The sequence below is a fragment of the Coffea arabica genome, chromosome 1e, assembly GCF_036785885.1.
Source record: "Coffea arabica cultivar ET-39 chromosome 1e, Coffea Arabica ET-39 HiFi, whole genome shotgun sequence".
Taxonomy (NCBI): domain Eukaryota; kingdom Viridiplantae; phylum Streptophyta; class Magnoliopsida; order Gentianales; family Rubiaceae; genus Coffea; species Coffea arabica.
The window spans coordinates 18,508,900-18,522,401 of NC_092311.1; positions in this window are offsets into that span (position 1 = coordinate 18,508,900).

A 13,502-nucleotide genomic window follows, 5' to 3' on the forward strand; every position below is an offset into this window, starting at 1 on the left:
GTTACATTTCCGAAATTTCTGGTTTCCTTTAATGGTTGTGTATACTTATGGAACCCTATTGGGGTTATGTTTGGACTTGGTTTATGACTCGTTATCGAGTCTCATGGTATTTGTTTTCATGTTTTAGGACGTGACCGTGGTGCACAACGTTCGTTTGACGGAAGTGAATGAAACCACATTTGCGAGCTTAGTGAGTGTTCTATATACGTTTTGTTTCTATGACTTTGTGGATTGTTGTGACTATGTGGTTATTTGTGAACATTTGATTAAATGTTAATTGTTTTCTACGATTTCTAAAATGATCTTTTACTAGGTGAGTGTGTACTTTATCGCACTCGACCTAAATAAATATGAGATTTTTGGTGTTTAAATGTTGAAATATTAATTGCGCATGAATGTAAGCCTTTTGGCTGAACTAGGCCCTTGCCTTTGTTACCGATCGACTCGAGCCAGAAGCGGACTCGGTCGGGCGATTTGGTGACCTGGGTGCACATTTGGTATACCCGAGTATTACCTTGTAGTCCGGTCAACGTCCGGATGGGTGGAGTCCGGTCAACGTCCGGATGGGGGGGAAAGCCTGGCCAACGTCCAGGGGGAGGTAAACAAGAATGAACAAACGAACGTCAAAAAAAAAACGAGGGGTTTACTTACAAAGATGCAATTTTAAATAATTGGAGGAATAAGGAAATGAATGGGAAACGAACAACGAATTGCTCCTTGTGAGCCTGTATCCTTTTAATGAATGTATTATGATTGCTTTATATTGGACATGTTTTCTGGATTATTTGTTATTACATGATTAATGTCCTTGTTCAATTACTTGTTTTTGTATATAGAATCTCACTGAGCTTTTAGCTCACCCCTTTAGTTTGTTTTCCTTAACAGGGGAAGGCGAGCAAGGACGAGAGCTCAGTTTAGACTAGCCTAGACTAGTTTTTGGTTTTGTAATGGTTCTCGCCCTAGTGCTTGGCACCGGCTGGATGTGTGGTGAACTGAGAACCTTTGTATATTCGATGTTTGTACTCCCTTTTGAGATAGTAATGTACATAAGTTTTGCGTTAAGTTTTGGATCGTCGTTATATTTATTCTCGCGATTTATTTCGATTTTTAATTGAGGGTTGTAGTGAACGACTGAGTCCTGGCAAGAGCTGGGCAGGCGGTCCGCCGAACCCTGGGGTACGCCCTAGGGGGAGGTGGGGCTGTCACAGGTGGTATCAGAGCTTAGGCTTCAGATTCCTGTAGTGTATCCTAGGCTTGAAGTTTAGGATGCCGGACTGTGAGATTTGATTTGATTCGATTTGAATTGAAAGTTAAGCGATTGAGGGATAAAACCTATAACTGCTTCGCGTGGTCTCGGCGCGGAGTGACCCTGGACTAAGTGGTGAATAAGTATGAGGGACTAAGTGAAGCTATGAATTGCGAATGTTATAGGCCTTAAATCTTTCTCATGGTATCTGAGGATCATAGATAGGTATGTCAGGTAGGAATTCCGATTGTAGATAGTTTACTCTTGGGACTGCAGCTCGAGATGTGAATTATCTTATTTCGGATTCTTGTGCCTGAGTACTCCAGAGTTGAGGCGCTGCTAAGTACTTGAGACTTGCATTTTGGGAACATGAACAGGCTTTGTCTGACTAGAATGAGCACAAGAGGACAGGGACATCTAGTTTGGATAGTAAGTGATGTGAGGGACTGGACGGGCTGATACTGGGACGACTTCACCTTTTCCTTTTGATTTACCTGTATATTGTTACTACATGACGTTAGTATACATGTGTGTACATGGTTATCTGTCCAACTTGATATGTATTTGTGTATTTGCTTATCTGTCTTCTTGATATGGCATGTTATGTGCGTATATGTTTATTGGTGTATTTGGAATGCTAGAATTTGTTCCTGTAGTCAATTTACTGTGTTTATTTACTAAGTTACCTTTTGGGAAAAAGAAAAGAAAATAGAGAGGGAAAACATATATATGGACGGGAGACGTAGTCGTGGACGTGGAGCTAGTCGTGGCCATGGAGCTAGGCAAGTTCAAGAACCGAGAGAAGAAAGAGAAACAGTGGCCGAGCAAGAACAGGGACCGAGGGTTGAGGCTGGAGATCAAATGGCAACGGCGATGCAACAAATGACAAATATCCTGGCACGACTGGTAGATCAACAGGGTGAAATGCCAGTGAATCAACCCCGAAATCCTGAGATCGGAGAGGATAAGGCTCTTGAGAGATTCCAAAAGTTTCTACCTCCGAAATTTCAAGGAGGGCCTGATCCGGATATAGCTGAGCAGTGGTTGGAGGCAATGATTAATATCTTCGCGGCTTTGAATTACACGGAGCAAAGACAAGTAAATTTTGCTGTATTTCAATTCGAAGGACCAGCCCGCGCGTGGTGGAATGTAATTAAGGCCAAGTGGGAAAGAGAACAGACGGTATGGACATGGGCGTACTTTGTAAGGGAATTTAACGAAAAGTATCTCCCACCTTTAGTCCAAGAAAGGAGAGAGGACGAATTTATTGGCTTGCGTCAGGGAACCCTAAGTGTGGCCGAATACGAGACCAAATTTACTAGACTATCTAAATTCGCTTCCGAATTGGTGGTTACGGAGCGACGGAGAATAAGATGATTTGTACAAGGACTAAATTTGGAAATCCCGGAGGCATTAGCGGCAGTTCAAGTTAATACGTTTACAGAGGCTCTTGAGAAGGCCCAAAGAATTGAGGATGTGAAAGCCCGAGCAAAAGCCTTTCAAACGCGGAAAAGAGATACATCCAGCAGCACACCTGAGGAATTCGGAGAAAAGACAATGCTCTCCAAAGTGCAAAAAGTGAACCATGCACCTCGCCCACCTTGGTCATTAAGAGCATTAGGTGAAAGGTCCATGAAAGGAAGTCAGATCGGATCAAAGGACATTTCTCGAGAAGATCCAACAGTAGCTCCTCGATTGGCCTGTGGATACTGTGGAAAGGCAAATCACACTGACAATAATTGCTAGCGGAAAGGGGGAAAATGTTTGATTTGTGGGAGTAGCAATCATCAACTTAACAATTGCCCGAAGAAACAGCCACGAGAGGGTAGTACTCAACAAGTGGAAGGAACCAAACCGAAACAAACTCATGAAACAGGAAACCGCACAAAAGTATCAACACAAGTTTATGCCGTAGATCAGCAACAATTTCTGGGGTCCTCCGAGGCGACGGAAGGTATGAATTTCGAGGGCGAAATTCTTTTTAGGGGAGAGAGTGTGAGAACCCGTATTTTTCATTTTCTAGGTTATATATATATTTTTTTTCATGGCTTGTTTTCTGCATTTTCGTGATTAGAAAAATTTCTAGATGAATTTAAGGAGCAGATATAATTTTTAGATGTTTTTTTTCTAGTATCGAATGGATTTTGAGAAATTAAGAGCGTATACCGGACGTGGGACCCACTAGTGCGAAAAGTTCGGAAAAATTCGACCAACTAGGTTAAGTTTTAGATACTGGAGTTAATTTATCGGGTGTTAAGAGATAAGTAGAGGTTGCAATTTGGATTGATATGAGAGAGACAAGTTAGGTAGGTATTTAATAAAAGGTGACAAGTGTCACTTGGCTATTGGTTGGACCATTTGACTACTATTGCATGTCTTACCAATTGACTTAAATATCTTAAAATTCACCAAAAATCCCTCATTCTTCTCTTCCTCTTGGCCGAATCTCTTAAGCAAGGAAAGAAAGAAAACTCTTCAAGATTTTGGCTTCCATCTTGCTTCAATCAACTTACTCAACCATCCAACCTTGATTTTGCTCCATAAAACCACTTCAGGAAGTGTTGGCGAGTTGTTGTGTGGAATTATTTGGAAAGCTAAGGTGACCAATAGCTCTCTCTCTCTTGTTTTAAGGTAAGTTTTGAAGAACCACCCTCCTCCTTTAATTGATGCTTAAATCATGCTTAGTGGTAGTAGAAGATGCAAGTTTATGGATTAATTCTTGATTTGTGGTTGAAATGATCAAGTTTTATTATTTTTTGGGATTTTTCTGTTTTAATATAAGCATGATTGTGTGGCTATCTATGATGATTGGAAATGGTCTATAATGACTTAAGGAGGTGGGAAAAGTGATTAATTGCAACCAATTTCAGGTTTGGAAGAAATTTCAGAAAATTAGGGTTCTTGAGGGAGCATTCTGCCCGAATTTTTAGCTCCTAGTTAGAGGCCGAATTGGCCTTGGATTAAAACATTAAAGTTGTAGGAAATGACATTTTAGAGGTGCCTACAAAATTTCAGGTCAATCGGAGTAGTGTAGAATGAGAAAAGTCGAAATTACTATTGCTGTTCTGGTTTTACCAGAATGTAAGAATTGCGCCTGTAATTGGTTGTTTTGGCTGGAATTGCTTCCAAATTGGTTGTTGAGGCCTTATGATGAAATTTAACCCTGTTTCTTAGATTTCAGATGGTTTTGGAATTTCTGGATTTGGACTTGTAGAGCCTGAGTTATGATGTTTCCGCTAGAATACGTTTTAGTGAATCTGTTATACGTTTTTGATACAAATTCGGACAGAAAGGAAGCAAGAATTTCCAGAAATCTGGAATTTTTTGTTTCTAGTGGAACTTTCCTTAATTTCTCACTTCAAACACTACCAAAACCTCTCTCATAATCTTAATTCAACATATAAGCATCATACAATAAATTTGGGCAGAATTCCCACAAGCCCTAGTTCATCAAATAAATTGGGGAAAAACCTCTAAAACATGCTAATCATCCATGATTCCACCACTATAATCAAACTACTAAACTTAATTTAACAAAATTGAAAGCAAAACTTAGAGAGACAAGCTCTCTTACCTTGAATGGAGGTCACAAAGAGTAGCCCAAGCTTCCTTCTTCCAAAAACTTACCACAAATCACCACCTAGTCACTCAAGAACAAGTTTAATCGGTTTACTTTGTTTATTTTCTCACTAAGTTGTTGGATTTGAAGATGAAATGAAGAAATTTCTCTCTTGTTCTTCCCCTCTCTCTCTCTCGGCTCCTTGGCAGAAATATGAAGAGAAATGGAGCTTAGTTGCCTTATAATAAAGCAAGAGGATTAGGACTAATGGTGTCCACAAATTGAGCAAACACTTGGACTAATCTTGGCCACAAAATTTTTCTCTTTCTTCCCTTGCCTTTGAGCCACAATTTTCGGTCAACCTTGCTGTAATTTAAGAAGATATTATGTACAAAATTCAACAAACTTGTTGGGTAAGAAAAATGGTGGTCAAGCAGTGCGTTCAATCGGTAATGCGCGAGACCCGCCGGATCGCGCCGTTTTTCTTAAAAACTCACGTACTAGGTTTTTCACTTCCCATTCACTAACCTTATACCATTGCCACTAGTCACATCTTATTTCTCACTTAAAAGTCACTTTTAATCCCCAAATTAATTCTTACTCTGTACCGAAAATTCATCCGGCTAAAAATCGCGGAAACCCTAATTTCGCTCCAAACTTGAAACCGAAGCGTAAAACCCTATTTTCTAGGTTTACTTACACTTAGAGTGAAATATTTGGGTAGTGGCCTTTGATAAATACTAATTTTCAAATAAAAGGGTATTTTTGAGGAAAAATACGAGGAATTTGCGAGTCCTCACAGAGTCGAAATCTTGATCACATCTCACGTTGACACTCCGTCAACCACATAAGTATCAAATCCGTAGATACACCACTTTTCTTCGAATCCCGTCACCGTTACACCCCCTTACCGGGCCCGCTCATCAAAGTTTTTGATAATACTCGAGTATATCATGACAATACTGCACGAGTAATGCCGAGCAAGATCTCTCCAATAGATCATGCTCTACGAATATCTCATGGTTGGCTAAGCTTATCGACCAAGTCCATGCTGGCTCGATTCGCAAAGTTAACCAACGAGTTTGGGCGTCCCCCGAATACGAATACGAATATAAATACGAATACGAGTATAAGTCGACGAGCAACACTCAAATCGACGATTCCAAATAGGAATCACAAATACGGATCACATATACGAATCACATCCACATTACCATGTACAAGTTGGATATGAATTCACATAGCAAAATTCGAATATAATTTCATTTGAAAGAGCACGAGTGCGGTAAAGTACACTCTCGTCTCAAAATTTCAAATTTTCATAACAGATAAGAAACAGATAACCACTTAACATCAAGTTCATGCACTTGACACTCACCAATCGAAACAAGGGAGTAAGTGCGTAAACGAGCCTTTAGGTGTTCCCCTCGAGATCCTCTCGTAGGTCTCCTTGAGCACCTGGGTAAATAGTAATTGTCTATTACACACTATCACTTAAAACCCCTAATTATCGAGGAAGATTGCACACTTGTACAATCTAAGAAAATTTCACGAAAATGAGCCTTAATTACTCGTAAATCGAGGCTCAAAAACGGGGTTTTAAAACACAAGCGAAATCTGATTTTCATCTTTGAAATCAAGTGTAAAACGGTTTAGCAATATCGAAGGAAAATAGAGAGTTCGCAACCCTCAATTTCCTTTAAGTTCGGAAATTTTAGATTTGTCACCCATAATGTGAAAAATCGTATCTCATTCTCTACAAGTCCAAAATTGAAAAACCTGGTGCCATTGGAAACTACTTCCAAAGTACTAAAAGTTCCTAGAAGACACTTTTCCATGATTCTAATAGAAAAATATTCGAAATTTAGCCCAAAGTTGCTGTTTTAGAAAGTCAAGACAGATTTGGATTGATTTTCGACAAAGTTTGAAAATTCGGCAAAATTCATACAATTCGAGCTAGCCTCTGAAATTTGGAACTCTATTAGAGTTGTAATCCAGGTTTAAAACAAAACAAGCGGAATGAGAATTGAAGTTTCGAGCACCAAGATATGGTAGCTCAAAGTTACCCAAATTTCCTTGTTAAACAAGGGTTTTCCAAAATCAAGTCATGAACTTTGGAAGTTTAGTTGAACAGCGAAACGGACTCGGAATGGCACCAAATTTAGCATTACAATACTACCATATAAGGTCTATTTCTCTACCAAATTTGAAGGAGAAATAAGTACAGAAAGTGGGTTAACAAAACCGTTGAAATCACAAGAAATTCTAAGGCTAAGCTGCCTTTGAACTTCCGTTTTGCCGTTTCCAAACATTTGGTCAAGGAACATCTCAAACATGGTTCATTCCATTAGGAAATGTCCAAAATATGTTCAAGGTACATTTGATAGATGATTTACAATAAGAAACTTTGGATAACAAGTCCCAAACCGTAGTTAGTTTCAAATCTGTCCAAAACACTGTTGTCGTTCACAAAGTCAGTTTTGAATTTCAATCATAAATCACTCAATTCAACTCAGAATTGAGTGTGGTTGGTGGATTTAGAAAATAGACTCATAAGGCTATATTTTATCAGAAGAAACATTTTCAAAATCTGTCCATAACCAGCTCATACGTGAGCATCAAATAGCAGTTCATAATCTGCCTCCCAATGACAAACCAAACAGGACAGCAATTTTTAAACGAATGGTTTGTCTCACTCGAGAGGAACCAGAACGTACATTTTATACCAAATGAAAGATGGGAATGTCTAGTTTCCAGTGCCACAAACGGCACTCGATTCCGACATCGGAGCGATGAATTAGAGCCAAAACAAGATGACTGTCTGGTAGTGACGGGAACAAAATTCCAGGTTTCTAAGCTTTCGTAAATCCAACATTTGGGTGACCAAATCAAGTTATTTTTCAATGAAACTTTTTACACAACCAATATAACATGTAAACAACATAAAAAAGCCACTAGAACCTTTAAATTTTGCACAAAAGTGGTCGGACAAGGCAGGGGTAAAACGGTCACTTTTGACTATAACACCATCCTTGAGTTTCCATTAATATCCCAACATTAATCCACCAATATAAGCACTAAATAAACATTATTACCATCAAAATATCACAAATCAGTCCATATATCCAAGGTGGGAGTTCATAGAGCCCACACAACCAAATTTTCCTCAAAATAGTGCTACCCACATACATGCAAGAGCTTAGATGTGCATTACTACTCCCATAAAACAAGAATTGAAGGGTTGATCGTCACTCACTCGCTTTGATGTTCAAGACAGAAATTTCGGCTCTCCTTGGCTCAAGAAAAACCGCGGACAGCAGCTCCTTTTCTTAGCTAGATGTAATCTCCAAGTGTTGAGCTAAGTGTGGTTGAAATTTGAAGTGAAATGGTGATGATTTGGAGCAAGTTTAGGTGAAGAAAATTGAAGAACTTGAGTTGTTCTTCTTTTGGATGGTGGCCGGCTGTCTTGGAGAGGAAAAGAAGAGCTAGTGCTGATAGTAAGCTTCCGTGAGAAGCTTTTAAAATTGTGGCCAAAATTTGCTTCAAAGCCAACTAGGAATAGTGCGCGCACGCGCGCGTTTTGTGCTCGATTCTTCTCGAGTTTGTTTCACTAGTGCACTAAACCTTTAATGCACTTATATTCATATAAATATTATCCACTCTTAATTGTCCCAAAATGAGGGTCTAAAGTCTCTCAATTAAATCGCGCGTGTGAAAACGCGTATCTCCAAATTAAGCGCGATAAAGTGAAACTTCCAAGAATTTCTTATAACGATAGTACTAATGACTATCACTTGAGTACTTAAACATAAAATTACCTATTTTAAGTCCATCCTGCAAGTCTCTAATTTTCCAAGCTTAGTGTATTCTCGAATCGATTATTGACTCCAATCGCGTATTCGCTATTTTCACTTCACGATTTTTCGAAAAGTAAATTTTCTAACAAAATGCTTTAAAAACATAAGAGAGGTGTTTTTCCATATAAATGGATTTTAAATAGTTGAATTAAATAATTCAGAGAAAATGAGTGAATAACTATTTAAATAAACCAGTAATATATGACGAAAATAAGAAAATTTTCGAGTCCTCACAACCTCCTCTCCTTAAAAGAATTTCGTCCTCGAAATTCACATCTAGGATAATACCATATTCCTTAAGAGTTATACTTATCAAATCGATCAACAACTTACACTTTCCAACCCATATCTCACAATTTCTATTCATCCAATTAGCAATGAACTTTAATTTTCCAATAGGCGTTTTGCTTCCAAGTTGTAGGACAAGTGATCACACTTTACTTATACCATTCATGAAACTGGGGTTTACACAAGAATAATTGGTTCTAGTGTCAATTAAAACTCCAGTTTAAAAGATTCAATCTTGTAGTTCAAAACTCGAATAGAGTGATATATTGTCAGTAGAAGACTAAACTTACCAAAATTTTCGGACTTAATTTGTCCAAATCGAGTCAATCATAGCATGCGAGATAAAATCGATGGTTTTAATGTATTTTGGATATGTATGTGGCAAAATGCAATTCAGAATTTCAAAACTAGAGTTAAAGGTACAAACTTTTCTTTATGGCCCGAAACTAAATTTTATTAATCAGAAATTTCAAATAATATTTTTACCACAATCATCAATACGTTTAAGAATTCTTCAAATACGTTTAAGGAGATTAATCATGCAACTCAATGCGTGGATACTAAAATACATCTATAATAAAATAACACATACAGGGAGGATATTTCACAAATTCTCTCAAAGTTTTAAGTTAAGAGCTGCATTTGAGTAGACGTATATTTTCGAAAACACTTTTAAGAAAGATAAATAAACATGCAAGTTCATATATGCATAAACTTCGATCCAACGCCTTTATCACCCTTCACTTCTAATCCAAAAGCTAACTCTAATGGTACATAAAGCTTTGTCATTTTTACTCTCCAATTCACAGTAAATATTCACTCTTATTCTTAAGGAAAGGTCCGAGCCTAAGCTTTGCTCGATTTTTGATTCTTACGCGGGTTCAAGATGCATATACAAGTTACAAATACATTTAAAATTAAAGCATGATTCTTTGAATATATCAAAAGTCATAGTACAAGTTGAGAGATCACAAACAAGCCAAGTATGTCAAAGATATGTCATGGACAATTAAGCGCCACAAAAACAAAAGTACATGCAAGCAAATTACAAAAGACCTCACGGTATGCACCACCCTTACTATCATAGGCAGGAACAAAAGGAGAAAATCATAAGCCTAGTTAGGGGGAAACCAAAAGGACCCATGATACCAAGCCACATTATTTGAATAATTATAAATTCCAAATTCCATCCAAAACCTAAGCCACTTTTTAAGTCCTTAGTCTAAAACATCCACCGAATACGAGCTTTCCTTACTAAATTCAAGATGAAATTCTTATACCGGCTAGGGTATTGAGTCGAACCAAAAGAAATGCAAAAGTGTCTCATTTCAAGCTCAACTACATTCCACTTCTCTCTGGTCAATATCATCCCACATTTGATTAAAATATTCTCCATCCGATGTCTCACTTCTTTTACTACTCGAACTAGACGTCTGTTGACCTCTTACACTTGCTCTCACAAAACATTAACCCGTTCTTATTCCCACAAATGGAGATCTCAAGTCTAATACAAAAATCCTCCGTGCTCTGACCTTTGCCATCAGAACTTATCTCAAAACCACTCATGATTTCTATTCACATCGTAATACACGAGATTATATCCCTTCCTAAGTCACAAGTATTCCCTCATGAAAAGTATTTAGTACTCAAGTACAAGAATCCAAAACTAAGAGAATTTACAACTCAGGCCGTACGCTCCCAAGTGCAAATCAATAAAGTTTAAGATTCCTACCTGACGTACATTTCTATCTACCTCAAGTTTCATGATAAAGGTTTTACGCTTACCGCTTACGCACAAGAAGAGTACTTAGTCCTTTATATATATTAACGTAATTGGGACCATATCACCACTTGGCCCAAGCTCACTCTGTGCAAAGACCACGCGAAACTACTCCGATTTTTATCCCTACAAGTAGCCGCTTAACTTTCAAACCAGTCCCACAATCCGGCATTCTAAACTTAAAGCCTAGGATACACTACAAAGATCAGAAGCATAGGCTCTGATACCAACAGTGACGCCCCCACTTCTCCCAAGGGCGAACTCAAGGGTATCCGCAGGACGCCCGCCCAGCTCTCGCTAGGACTCAATACAAATCAAATCGAACTTAACGATACATACCAAATACTAAAAGTCAAAATGAAAAAAAGTCGCTTCCTTAACTAAATATTCAAATCTTACATCATGTTCACAAAAGGATACATCAAGTCCCAAAATACAACCATTAAAAGTCGACTACACATTTACAACCCAGATTCCAATCAAAAATATAATCTAGTCGGCTTTTCCAAAATCTTCCAATCCAACCTGTTAAGGAAAACAAACTAATGGGATGAGCCAATACTCAGTGAGGCCAAGAAACACACATGCAAACACATAATCCAAGTAGCCACAAATTACATAGTAAGTAAAGCTATAAAGTTCAAATAATTCACATTTCGAATAGGAAAAATAAACAAAAACAATTCAAGGATACTGTAGCTCTCAGGAGCTAAATTCCACGTAGTCGAGTCGAAATCTTGATCACATCTCACGTTGACACTCCGTCAACCACATAAATATCAAATCCGTAGATACACCACTTTTCTTCGAATCCCGTCACCGTTACACCCCCTTACCGGGCCCGCTCATCAAAGTTTTTGATAATACTCGAGTATATCATGACAATACTGCACGAGTAATGCCGAACAAGATCTCTCCAATAGATCATGCTATACGAATATCTCATGGTTGGCTAAGCTTATCGACCAAGTCCATGCTGGCTCGATTCGCAAAGTTAACCAACGAGTTTGGGCGTCCCCCGAATACGAATACGAATATAAATACGAATACGAGTATAAGTCGACGAGCAACGCTCAAATCGACGATTCCAAATAGGAATCACAAATACGGATCACATCCACATTACCATGTACAAGTTGGATATGAATTCACATAGCAAAATTCGAATATAATTTCATTTGAAAGAGCACGAGTGCGGTAAAGTACACTCTCGTCTCAAAATTTCAAATTTTCATAACAGATAAGAAACAAATAACCACTTAACATCAAGTTCATGCACTTGACACTCACCAATCGAAACAAGGGAGTAAGTGCGTAAACGAGCCTTTAGGTGTTCCCCTCGAGATCCTCTTGTAGGTCTCCTTGAGCACCTGGGTAAATAGTAATTATCTATTACACACTATCACTTAAAACACCTAATTATCGAGGAAGATTGCACACTTGTACTGTGACGCCCCGAAAGAATGAGTGTGAGAACCCGGAAATTTTTTTATTTTCTAGGGTTTATTTTTTTTAATCGCCCGCCTTTTCTACATTTTCTTTATTAGAAAAATTCCCCAGATAAAGTTTATGAGCAAAGATAGTTTTAAAATGATTTTTCTAGTATCGGTTAGTTTTTGAGAAATTAAGAGCGTATTTTGAACGTGGGACCCGCAAGTGCGGTAAATGTGTCACGACCCCACCTCCCCCTAAGGCGAACCAGAGGGTTCGGCGGGCCGCCTGCCCATCTCTCGCCGGGATTCAGTCGATCACTACAGTCCTCAAACAAATACAAGATAAAGTCTCAAATAAAAATCAAATATTCCAACATTTACATATCAAAAGCGAAGCGTCCACGCTTCCACTGCCACTCTGATCCTTGATCACAATTATTATACAGGAGGAAGTCCAAATCTTGACTATTTCACATCCAATCAATTCTAAACGTTCAATACAATCCCGATATGAATGATTACACAAAAGGAATCCAAATTCAATCCATACATGAGATAATCCATGAATAAACACTACAAGCCACTCCTTCGCCTTGAGCCCTGTGGAGGGGAATAAAACATTTTGGGGTGAGCTAGAAGCTCAGCGAGTAACCAGTAAAATCAGTTATCAAATCAGTTTCACAATCGTTCATTTCAATGATGTCATTTCAATATGGAGTATCAATAATTCACGAAACATTTACAATGGAAAGCGATAGTAACATTCATGAAAAGGATACGTTCGTTCTCCTGTCATTTCATTGCATTTGGTTTCATTCGTGCATTCATTCACCCCGTCCCTGGCTTTTGGCCAGGCTCCACCAACCTACAAGGTAATACTCGAGTATACCGAAACGTTCACCCAAGTTCCTAGTCGCCCGACCGAGTCCGCTTCTGGCTCGAGACGACCGGTAACAAGGGGCAATGGCCAGTTTAGCCCAAAAGGCTTACATTCATGCGCAAGTAGCATTTAATCATTAATCATTGAAAATTTCATATTTATTTAGGTCGAGTGCGATAAAGTACACACTCGCCTAGAAAACTCGTTTTAACAATCATTGAAAGCAAAATCAATAATAACAAGACACTGATATGCAAGCACGCATGATATGTAAGAAAACAGTTCCAAAATTAAATTTGGAAACAGTTCAAAAGTAAATAATGCAAGAAACGGTTCATAAATAATTTTAGAAATAGTTTGAGGTCACTCACCTCCATGGCTCAGAAACCATCCATCATATTGCATTACTTCACTCAAGTCCAAGCCTTAGATCACAAACTCAATGCAAACAAGTCCTTT